The sequence below is a fragment of the Leptosomus discolor genome, chromosome 9 (assembly GCF_034619465.1).
Source record: "Leptosomus discolor isolate bLepDis1 chromosome 9, bLepDis1.hap2, whole genome shotgun sequence".
In the NCBI taxonomy this organism is placed as follows: Eukaryota; Metazoa; Chordata; class Aves; order Leptosomiformes; family Leptosomidae; genus Leptosomus; species Leptosomus discolor.
The window spans coordinates 4,661,426-4,672,965 of record NC_141399.1 but is presented as its reverse complement, the minus strand read 5'-3'; positions in this window follow the sequence as shown (position 1 = coordinate 4,672,965).

Here is an 11,540-nt window from a genome sequence, read left to right as displayed (position 1 = left end):
AATGGAATGGAGTTTCCTTTTCAGAGCGCAAGGCAAGCTCAGCCCTGCGTTCTGCTCTTGATGTCTTGGAAAAGGCGATGTCCTCCACGTATCGGAGATGCTCCGTCAGCCTTGATTGTCAAAACCCCAGGGACTGCTTCAGCGCTTCCAGCAGAGAGCGCCTTCTCCTTCAGCCCGCACTTGGAGTCACAAGGACCAGGACGTTGAGGTTACAACGTTCGAAAAAAGGCTTTGGGTTGATTTGGTGAATGGAGCAGAAGTTGCTGGAATTTGGGGTTAATTTACGGGCTGGGTGCTCCAGCACTAGTCAGGCTCCCCAGAGCCAGGGCTGGCTGCAGGAAAATCCCCGTGCAACGTCCTCTGGGCGCGTGTCCTCACCTGCCTGCGGCTGTCTGAGGCTTTTGGGGCAGGGATTGCACTGCTTTTCGTCTTGCTAACCCGGTCCAGGACAAACCTGGATGTATTTTTAAAATCCTCTTGGATCTACTCTGGCTTGAATAAGGAAAACTTCATTTTTAAGACAAAAATTGCATTCTGAGGGTTTCCAAGGCACCTCCCTCTGCAGCACTGAGTCTCTATAGCCGCCTTTTTTTAAAAAAAATGTTTCAGCGGGAAATACTCCTAGCTGGAAAAGTAAATTGGAATTGCATTTTGGTTTATGCCTAGCCTAGGGGATGCAGGAAACGGGCTGAAAAATATTTCTGCTGCTGCTTCAGTCTGTGAGAAATTTTATATGTCCGTTGTTTTTTGCCTGGATCAGTTCACTGAAAAGCTGCATCATGACTCCGGCAAGGTTGTCCCGGGTCTGGTACACAAGAATAAAGCTTTTATTTTTAGTCTCTTTGTTAAATGTGGGGGGAACAAAAACAGAGCTGAAGCCTGATAGAAACTTAGTTACAGGAGTTCCCTGTTGCAATAGTTAAGTGGCAACCCAGTGAGTTTTCCAAAGGCTAGGTAGCCATTCTTTGTTACAGAAGGACGCGGGTTCCTTGGACAGGTGAGCGGGGTGAGAAAACTCAGCTGCAGCCCAGTTCCCATGATGAGAAACCGGAGAGCGGAGGACATGGAGCTGCCCTCTGGAACACGTGAGGAAGACTTTGAGGCCCTGGAGATGCCGGGTAAATGAAGAGCTGCATTCGTGGCTGCTCGGCAGAACCGCAGCATGGCCTCCGTGGCGGTCAGGGGCTCTCTGGCACAGCAGTGGCTCCGTTTCGGTCTGCCAAGCGGAGGACAGGTCTGTGTCGGCCGACGCCGGCCATAAAACTCCTCAAGAGAGCCCTGGCAAACCCTCTGCGCTCGCTCGTCCCAGCAACGGGGTTACAAACGGGAGACAAGCCCAGGGGCCCGCGGGCCCTCGCAGATGCTCCCTGACGAGGACACGGCCCTCTGAGAGCCCAGAGGGAGCCGCTCCCCTCAACCCCTTCCCGCGCGGGAGCCCCCAGCCGGCAGGCCCGGCAGCAGCCGGAGCCCAAACCCATGGCGGCCCCTCAGCGCCCTCCCTCCGGAGCACGAAGCGAGGCGCCGGGCGCTCGCTGGCCGCGGGGGACGGACGGCACAGGCCGCGGCCGGGCAGGGCGGCGCGGTGCCGCCGGCGGGCGGCAGAGGGCGCCGCCGCCTCGGGAACGCGGGGTGGCGGCGGCGCCATTTTGCGGGCGAGCGGGCGGGAGGAGGGAGCGGGCGGGGGTCCCGGCGGCGGCAGCGGCCCTGAGGGGGGGGGGGGGGGGGAGCGGCCTGTCGGGCGGAGGCGGCCGCAGGGCTGCGGGCAGGGCGGGCTGCGCCTGAGGTGCGCTCTGAAATGCCGGTGGTGGAAAGGTTTCTGGAGGGAGGATGGGTTAAATGGGGGGGGGGGGGGGGACGGACACACACGACACACACCAGTCGTAATTACTCTTTTGTATTTACACTGGAAATAGCCTTAAATCTTCCCTTTGGTGGGATGGGATGAGGCATTAAACAGCGCTGCCGGAGCAGCCCCGTCGAAGGTCCCTGCTCTCCAGTGCTGAGAAATGAAACAGACTCCCCTCAGGTCGGGAGATGAGCTTCCAAGTTAAAGCAGGTTTTATTTTTTTTACTCTGTAACAAACCAGGGATACTTTTAAACCTCGCCCATGGAAGAGTCACACTTTTCAAACTTCCCCCTCTTTAACTTGCACCCTTATTTCAAGGGACAGTTGGGCCGTTTCTGTATTAATCTCGTGGCTCCAGGAGGTGGAGCTTTAGAATAAACGAATGCTACAATGCAGTAAAACAGGCCCTGGAGATGCTATAGGAGTATCAGCCTAAGAGACGAGCATTGCAAAAGTTATTGCTCCTGCCCTGTCCGGAGTTGGAATGTGCCATAACTTCGTTATTACAGGTTACAGCAGGCGGAAGGTGAAATACCTTTTTCCTTGGGCAGGACTGATGCCATCAGGGATTCCGCGGCAAGCGTGCTGCTAGCCCGGCTTGCCAGAAAGTCAAGGGAAGGGACACAGTGCCCCGCACCTGCGTCATTTCCCAGCCTCTGGACCCGCCGCGATCTCCCTCTCTGCGGTCCCCCAAATGGCATAAACCATCGCAGCAAGACTGTGGAAGTGGAAGAGGTCTCATGAAATCAGTCTGAGCAAGAGAAAGGTTTTCAGCACCGTGAGCTGCACTGAGGAGGGGCATGATCGGTGCTCTTTGCCCGTAGCGCTTAGGAAAAGGACTCGTGGATTTGGACTGCCACAGGGAAAGAGGCTGGGTGTTGGGGTAGTTGTAAGTGTAAGTGATGCGCTGGAATACCTCACCCAGCTCTCTCAAAGCCCTTCTCCCTCATGATGCAGCCCGGTCTTACGGTTTGGGGTGGACTAGATGACTTCCTCAGATGATTTCTACCTTTAGTCTTCTCCCCCCACCCCCATTTATAATTCATCATTTCTGAAGGTTTCTGGTTTATTGGGCTAAAGTTTCACTGAGCTGGTTCAGTCCAGTTGGTGGTAGGGAGGTATGGAATTGTGCATTTGCCCTGTGCTTGGAATAAAATTGTATCAAATCCAGAACCTCAAATCAGAGGCTCAGATGCAGTATCTGGAAAGCTGAGGATGCTTCCTGCAAGGAATTACATGGCAAATGAGAGATTAATTGGTATTTTTTTCCTTCTCCAGGTGGTTTCTTTTTTATCTCTTTATTTTCAGTACCTAAAGCCTTTTCCAGTCTAGTTTTGGAAGACATCTGATAAAGCTGAGTTGCTTGAGGTGTTTAAGATTATTCTACTCTCCAATGTACTTGCCTTTCAGGATTGTTTTTTTTTTTTCCCCCCTGATGTTCCTCATAAACTGTCTTTATCCTATTTCCACAAAATACACTTAAAGGTATCCTAATTCTTCTAACATACACTTATTTTTGAGAGCCAAGCCTTTCCCTTTGGGGCCACTCCTCTCAAACATTTCATCTTTCCTCTTTATCTTTGCTCACAAATGAGTGACTTCAGTGACTTCAGGTGCTCTTTTCTAAACTCCTGGGCCTGTATGCCCTTTTATTAACAACTTGTAAAGATGCTAAGGAGACATGCTGGGTTCTCCATCAAGTAAATGACTGTTTATGTATGAGACAGAGACTCCTACTTTCCACTGGCGTCACTTATCTCCCTGGAAATCTTAGCGAGGAGTGACTGTCCCTGTTTACATGGGCCTCTCTCCATGCGGTTACCACACCCAGGGTCCTGCCTTTGGATGTCATGATGCTGGGGTGTCCTTGTACCACAACAGTCCCAGGTCAATGGCTGTCTGCGCTCCGTGGTTTATTCGAGGAGTGATTCATGTAAATGCCTGAACAATCCTGGGAGCACACGTCTCTTTTCCTGCCGAGGTGACTGCTCTGATCACTGGGCTACCGGGTGACGCCCAGACTTGCTCTTTATTTCTGGACCCATACAACTTTGACTCTTCTCTTGTATGAGGGATAAATTAAAATCACGTGGACAATAAAAAAAGTTCTGTTATTATGAGGCACTTCTTTCTATGTAATAGTGTAATTTAGAACAAAGTCTACTTTAAACAACAAAAGAAATGCCTTGTTTTCTTGGTGCTCTAGGAATATCAGAATAGATCTGTGCCTCTTGGAGTCTTACCAGCTTCTTTCTACTTCTGTTCTTTTGATTATTTATTCCTTTCTGCGTTCTCTTTGACTTTCAACTCAGTCAAAGAGCTGTGCTCCATCCACCAAAGGCCCTCCTCTTCAGATCTCGCTTTCTGACTGCAGGTCTTGGCTATCTTGTTAAATATATGTATTCAAAGGGGCCTGTGTGTGGCGAAGACTGTAAGTAGGTGCAGAGCTTCTGGATAGAGATCTGGCAGTGCTGTTGCTAAAATACCCCACAAAAAATAGAAGTCTTGACTATGTGATTTTAAAGGGGGTTGTTCTCTAAATACGGTACTCTTGCTTTACCAGGGCATTGTTGGAGAGCTCTGCTGGTTCACAGAACCCTTAGGCAGGCTTTCTCAGTCAGGGCGATAGCACATGTAGCTATATCATCTATGAATGTGGAGAGGTATGACCTCTTAGAGCTAAGTTACTCTGCAGCTGCTAAATAACCAGCTTTTAAACATAAATATTGTCTTCCCATCCAATTAGAATATTTACAGTGGGCATTTCACCTTTATATATTCTTAAATTCTTACATAATTTCTAAACAATAAAATGAACTTCCAATTGAGGAACTTAATGAAAAACATTATCCTAATCTTTGATTTTGCCTAAGAGATCTTTGTAAGAGGGTCAGTGTATAGAAATATCTTTTGTAGTGCCTAGCAGTAAACTCTCAGGCATTTATAAAACAGGCTAGTCACAGTTTTCTGTAATAACAAATAAAACTAGAAAGTGAAAAACAGTTCCTCAATGAAAAATTGAGGACTTTGGAAACAACCCTTCACGTGAGTATGCAGGAGGGATCTTTGCTGTTAACGTCTGATTTATTCCAGCTGGGAGTCTGTCTGTCAGCTGGGAGCAATACGGACTCAGCAGTGTAGCAGCCCCAGTGTAGGATAAAAAGGGGCTGGGCTTCTGGGGGTGTTGGTGCTTTTGGGGGTTTCTCTGCAGGTAAGGATGTTCTTGTCTGAGAGCTTTTTGATTCTACTGCTCTTAATAAGACCTAACCTGCTGTTTTAATTCAGTGGGATCTGTTTTAACCAGAAGGAAAGCTACGTGGTGAGATCTGATGCGTTAATAAAATGGCCAGGGCATTGATCTAAAGAATGATGTGGTTTTGGAAAGAGAGGGGTTTCTGTGAGGGAGTGCCTTGTAACTTCAGGGTATGTTGTCAGGTGCCCTCTGACAAAGGGGGGGGCTTTTAATGGAGATGTTCTGGCCTTGGCAATGTGGTGCCTTGCTGGAAATGGAAGGGCCATGGAGGTAGTGTAGTGCAGAGTGTCTGCTTTTGGGGGGTGGGGAGGTGTGCTCCCCTCTAAAGGGGAAGGAGGCAAGAAATCCAGCTCTGGAATTGCTCCAGCTGAATTTGAGCTAAGTAATTCTGGACAGACCAGAGGCTGACCAGTCTCCTCTGCCCTGTTTTAAAATGGACAAAAAGAGAAGTGCCTGTTGTGCCTTAGGGGTTTGGACTTAAGCTGCTGTCTTCTTTTGGGAAACTGCAGTAACTTGTGGAGTGCGACGTCTTCAGGGACCAATATGGCTTTGATCAGCTTTGGTTAGTGAGCAAAGCAACTAATAACACACTCACCTCCCAGCAGAAGTATCTGTTTCTCCTGAGGCGCTTGCACGTGCTTTTGTAGTGGCTTCTTGGGTCTGACACAGGACTGCTGTGTTACCACTGGGTTGCATAGAAAAAAGTACTGGGTGATCTCCTTGGGGAGGTGAGGCACACATGAAAAAGTATGAGCTGTGTGGCTATCACAGAGCATAAAAAAAATTTGATATTGTGGAGGTAAACTAAGAAGTACAGGCAGATGGACAGGTGAGCTCTCTTCCAGGCAGTCTGATACATCTGTGCTCTCCAAAACAGCAGCGCGAGGAATATCTGATCTCACTCTAAGTGGACTAGAAGAGCTGCATGGTGAGGAGAAATGAGCTTCCCGGCTATCAGGTGTGGTGGTGCAGGCTACTCTGTGAGCAGAAGGACTTCTCTTGCTTTGTGTAGTTTTCTGGCCAGGGCAAGTAACGTGTGATTTGTACTTTCTAGGTGGTATCTGGCTTTGATTTCTTTTTACTGTTACTTTCAACTGTGACTCTGGTCAGTTCCCAACCTGCAGGAATAAATGACCAGACTTTGCTGTCTCCAGCTGAGATGTGGAAAAAGTTCATCTGGGACAAAGGACCTTCAGCTCATGTGTACTCCCTGAGACAAACTGGATTTGATCTATGAACCATAAAATGGTTTTAGATGGGAGTGCTGAATTCTTTTGCGTGGGGTAATTAAAAAGTCTGAGGAAAATTCAGCCAGCCTCCCGTGGCTAAAATGATTTCCCCATGTCGCACCTTCTGCAGGGATAAATCTCTGTTGCAGCTGCATCATTCTTCTGCCATTAGTGGCAGCCTGGTAGCTGTGGTGTCTGGCACTCCTCTTGTGTGCGGGCCCTCAGTCTGAGAATGGAGCTGAACCGTGTGATCTGACAATGCAATGCCTTGTCTGGTTTTGTGCGGTGGGTATTTGCTCTTGTGGGCGTCTAATGTTCCTCTGGAAACTTGTGGTCTGATTCCAACCACCACTCGGCTGCATTTCTGCTGCAGCAGTGACTGGGACTTACACTGGCACAGGTATGTTAGTGAGTTTATCGTCTTCCGTCAGGCTGCCTGATGGTGTGTGCTTTATGCGTGAATTTGTGGGAGAATGTGCTGCTCTGTGATCTCTCCCCCTTTCCCACCCACCCCTGGAATTATTTAGCACAGATGAAACTGAAGAGGGCATGACAGCTAGCACTGGACAGATGTTAAGAGCAGCTGGTAGTAAACCAGCGCTTTGAGTGATCTATGGACAAAATTTGAGAGGTCAACCGTAAGATCTTTGATCAGGCAAACTCACTTGAAGGACAGACTTGACAGGAATGCCGGATTAAGCCTGACAATAAAAGTAGTTTCTAAAACTTTGTCTTCCCAGCAAGTTTCTTTATTGGGGAGCTCCCAGTCTTGTCATGTTTTAAGACTTGTGGTTTCTTCTGTAAGTAATACAGAGCAAATGCTTTATACAGCCCCATTGGAGAAGTGTAATTTTATGTTGGAGTCTGCTGCTTTTAAAAATGAAAGTGCTTATTTGATGGTGAACTTGTCGGATCGTGGCTTCACAGCCTCCTGTTGGGTGGCTACTTGTTATAAGCAGCCACTCCAGTGCCAGTGGTTGCACCCTCGATATACTTGTGTACATCTGGTACTTTTTGAGCTTGTGGGAAGACTGGGCAGCGCTTTTTTTTTAAACGACGTTATTTAAACTAAGACAGTCTTTGTAGAAGTGTAATGAGGAAATTGTCACGCAGGAGAGGGGTAAGACAAAGGAAAGGGGAAACTGGAGATGGGGGAGAAAACGTGTAGGTAGAGCAGTTTGTGTCAGAGTGGGAATCCAGACCTCTTCTGTTTAAGGAAGGCTTTGCTTCCCAGAATTCAAAGCATGAAATACTGTTATAATATTACCCTGTCCTTAGCCATCAACTGACATGAGGCTGTTCAAAGGATCTGAATGTGTCTGTGTGGTGTTTGCTAATCTAAATCTGCTGCAAATGGATGGAGGAGCTGGTTAACTTCGTGTGTGAAAGGTTATTCTGTAGCTGAAATTGCTTTAGGTGGCTCAGCTGTATTTTGTCAATAAAATGTGCCATCAATGGAGGAATTGGCAGTAAAGTAGCTTCTGTGTGCTTGTAAATGGGAAGCACGTTTGAAGGGCAGCAATAGAGTGTGTGAGATGCAGTCGGCAATTGCATCATTACAAAGTCTGTTTTCTGGGGTTTAGAATTTGAATGTGTTTAATTGCAATGGGCTGATATGATTTATAGCTTGGATGTGATTCTTTTTCATCTATCATCAACTGCATGATGCATGTGAGTTGCTATGCCAGAGTTCAGTGAAGGGGGAGAAAACAGTGCATTCCTAATGTGTTTATGTATGTGTTGGGAATACATCCTGTAATGTCTCTGTAGCAGCATATCGAATGTTTGGGGTGGTTGTGGTCTCTTGGCATGGTCCACGATACAAGTCTTTACCATTCTAGGTGCATGAGATGGAAGGAGGGATCTTGCCAAGTGGTGAACTTCTCAAACTTCAACAAGTTTCAGGGTTAATTTCTGTCCCTGACTTAAACACATGGGCCAGGTTGATCCTTGGCGTAACTCTACTTCTTGAAAGGGCAATTGATAGCAAACTGTTGATAGCAATGCTGTGGGCTGATGCCTTGTGCCTTTTGAAAGGTTTTTGAGAGTGAGAAGGGATGGTCTTGAAGGGAAGACGTGGGCAATCAAGAGATCTACATCTACTTCTTGATTGTGATGCAGACTTTCTATGTGACCTGGGGCAAGCTACTTTTTTTTTATTTGCTGACTTCCTGCTTGTCATTTATTTAGGCTGTGTTCACAAGGACCTACAGGCTTTTCCTGCGTGGTGTGGCTCGCACAATAAGGCCTGATCTTTGGGGGCTTCAGGTATTATTATTGTAGAACAAGTGATCTTGAACAGGATTTCAACAAGTCTTATCTCTCCACACAAAGTAGGATCCTATTTGTAAAGGAGCTTTTCCAACAGTTATTTAAGAACAGCGTGCCCTTGTGTGCATGGAGGGAAATGGCAAAACATTGTCACTTAAAGCTTTCAGCTGGTCTTGATCAGCTGTATGATGTTGGCTGTTTCAGTCCATGGGTGCAGTAAGGGGTACCTTGCCCGTATTTGAAAATTGGCCTTTGAAATCGTACTGTACCACTAATTCTTCACCAGAGTTCATCAAATGATGTATTCGTTGATAGAAATAGGAAATACACTGTAGCTGCGCCATGTGAAAACTTCTAATGAGTCAGTCCAACAGTACATGACTGTGTCTTGTGCAGAGTAATTCAGGGTCACTCCTGGATACCACTTTAATCATTCTGCAAAGGGTTCTGTGGGCCACCATCCCAGGGTGCTGGCCTGCAGAAAAACAAATAACTGGTTTTTTGCAGCTCGTTACCGTTTCAAGGCAAGCTTAAAAACAAGCTGAGGCTGCTGCCTTGCTGAGCTGCCACACAGGGTGCGGAGCTGAGATGGTCTTTCTAGTCCTTTACCCCAGGAATACAGATGTGCCCAGGCTTTGTTGTGACTGGTTCTGTGGATCATTTCTCTCTGCTGTAGTACAGGGGGGTGAGCTTTGTTTGATCAAAACAGACACGTTTTGCTGTGGGTGGAGATGCTGTTGCCACCTCTGGCTTTATCTGTTCTTCCTGCTAATCTCTGCCCCGAGTAGCAGTGACTTGGGTAATCTGTGACAGAAGATTTGTTGATTTAGCCTTTTTTTTTTTTAGACTTGGCTCTTCATTGAAGAGTCTTGAACAGCAGACGTGCTCTGGGGTACGTCATCCAAGCAAGGTGGCTGTCCTCAGTTTGACACTTCAGTGAGTGCTGTCCTGCCTGATGATAAAAAGACAGGATTATGGAACAGCTGTGTTACCTCTCTGCGGGGAGGGGAGCAAGGGGTGCTTTTGTGAAAACTGCTGGTGGATCAATTATCTGTTTAATACCAGGCAATTTAAAATAAAAATGATATGTATTTAGACCACGGAACTGATTTGAGGAATATGGAAATACTAAACCAAATCCAAATTATGTTTTTGCATGAACCTCAAGCAATAAACAGATTTGTTCTTTGCAGTTGAAATACAGACACATTTTTTTTGGTCATACAAGCTCTTCATGATTTTTCTTGTTGCAGTAGATTGTGGGCTTGGTAGCTTAAGGACCAGAAGGATTAATGTATTTGTCTTATATTCATGAAGTACTAGCAGCCTCAGCCAGAGATCAGGGCTCTTTCATATAAGATATTATGCAGGTTTCTAAAAGAATAGTAAAAAGCCCTTCTGCCACACTATGCAGTTTATCAGTTTCCTACAGCTTAAGACCCTGACTTCTGATGGTGTGTGTTCAATGAAGGTTTAAATCAAATGGGAGTGATATTATGTAGGAATATCAAATGAAAAACTAGTTTGATGTCAGCAGTTTTGACCAATATAGAATCATTTTTAGCTCTTGTACAAAAGCAGCAGCCAGTTTAGTACTCTGGTGACTACTTGGGGAAAAAGACCATGCTCTGTAAAGGTGGGGAGGAGAGCTTTGGGTAAGTGGTGACTCACTCTCAAGGCAAGATGTTTAAGAAACATAACGAAAAGGATGGACAGACTCTCCCAAAATCCTAAGTTAGTTTTCCTAATCCACAGGAGTGGTGATAAAGTAGGTATGGGGTAGGAAGAAGAACTGCCATGTTAGCTGTAGGTGAAGCACTTAAATTATCCACTGGAGCAGTGTGTCTAGGTATGTCTGGAGAGCCAAACGTTGAATTAGGCTGAATGTGGTGGGCCCTGCAGCGCCCTGTTGTGACTTAACCCACGTGGAGGCCAGGGAAGCTGTGGTACCCCCCACCCCTGGGGCTTATGCTCAGGAAGGAAGAAGCACCCTCCTCCGCTTGGCGTTGGTGGCCTAGCATCTTGCTCCGAGATGGGCACTCATTCCTCTTTGGTTTCAGACAACTTAAAGCAGGGTGCAGCTGAAGGAGGGAGATCTTCATCATGGTTCTGTAATTGGGGAAGGAAAGAGTGAAAAGGATTGTCCCATCCAGGAGGTGAACTGGATTCAGGCTTCCCCTGCCTGACTGGATCAAAACCAAAGCCCTCCCTCTTTTGGAGGAGGGTGCTTCTCATGCAAGACTTGAGCTAATCTAATGATTAGATTAAATAAGATGTCCAGAAAGTAGAAGAAAAAATTCTCTTCCTCGGCTGTAAAGGTGTTCAAACACTGAACTCGCTGCTAGTGAGACTTGAGCACTGGCTGGAGGCCGTTTGGCGACAGTCTCAGGTTTGCCTCTTAAAACACCCTGGAGAAAAGCATTCAGGTGTTTCTTGCCAGAGGGAGCCTAACTCTGGAGTCTGGGAAGAAAGAGGCTTTGACTTTGGCTTCTGTTTTTGGGGTATGTTTTTCTGTTAGATAAAGCAGTAAAATAGGAATTTAGGAAGATGATCTAGAGTCCAGGGTTTTGAGCATCTTGGGTGAAGGTCCTTGTAGCGAAGCGTCTAGGGTAGCTTGTCTCTTGCATGTGGGAAATCTGTGCTCTCTTTGGTCACGTGAGCCTCATTTGTCTAAATTTGGGCAGAAGAGCGGCAGGTCTATCCAATTATCCCAGTGTTTCACTCAGTGAATTGGGATCCTTCACTTCAGTGAGTACATGCGCTGCATATTGTGCAGAAGAGCCTTGCTGGTACGGGTCTGGTTTGTTTGGAAAATGCTTGTTGGGTTGTGCCTCCTAAATGGTGTATGTGGAAGCAGTATCTGAAGGCAACTTCTGCTCTCAATTAATTCCATTTTCACAGTTGTCTGAGCTCACCTGATGCCTTAACTGGGGAAAGACC